Source organism: Vombatus ursinus, unplaced genomic scaffold (assembly GCF_900497805.2).
Source record: "Vombatus ursinus unplaced genomic scaffold, bare-nosed wombat genome assembly UNPS02009205.1, whole genome shotgun sequence".
Taxonomy (NCBI): Eukaryota; Metazoa; Chordata; class Mammalia; order Diprotodontia; family Vombatidae; genus Vombatus; species Vombatus ursinus.
Window position 1 is genome coordinate 18,151,994 of NW_020948983.1, and position 281 is coordinate 18,152,274.

Here is a 281-nt window from a genome sequence, read left to right on the forward strand (position 1 = left end):
CTTCTTCTTCTTCTTCTTCTTCTTCTTCTTCTTCTTCTTCTTCTTCTTTGTGAGGCAATTGGGGTTAAGTGACTTGCCCAGAGTCACACAGCTAGTAAGTGTTAAGTGTCTGAGGCCAAATTTGAACTCAGGTCCTCCTGACTCCAGAGCCAGTGTTCTATTCACTGTACCACCTAGCTGCCCCCTGCTTTCTGAACTTCTAATCTCATTCCACTGAACTGTGCTACAGGAAGTCACAACTGAGGTGCCAAACCTTTTATTCTCTCCCTAAGTCTTCTATA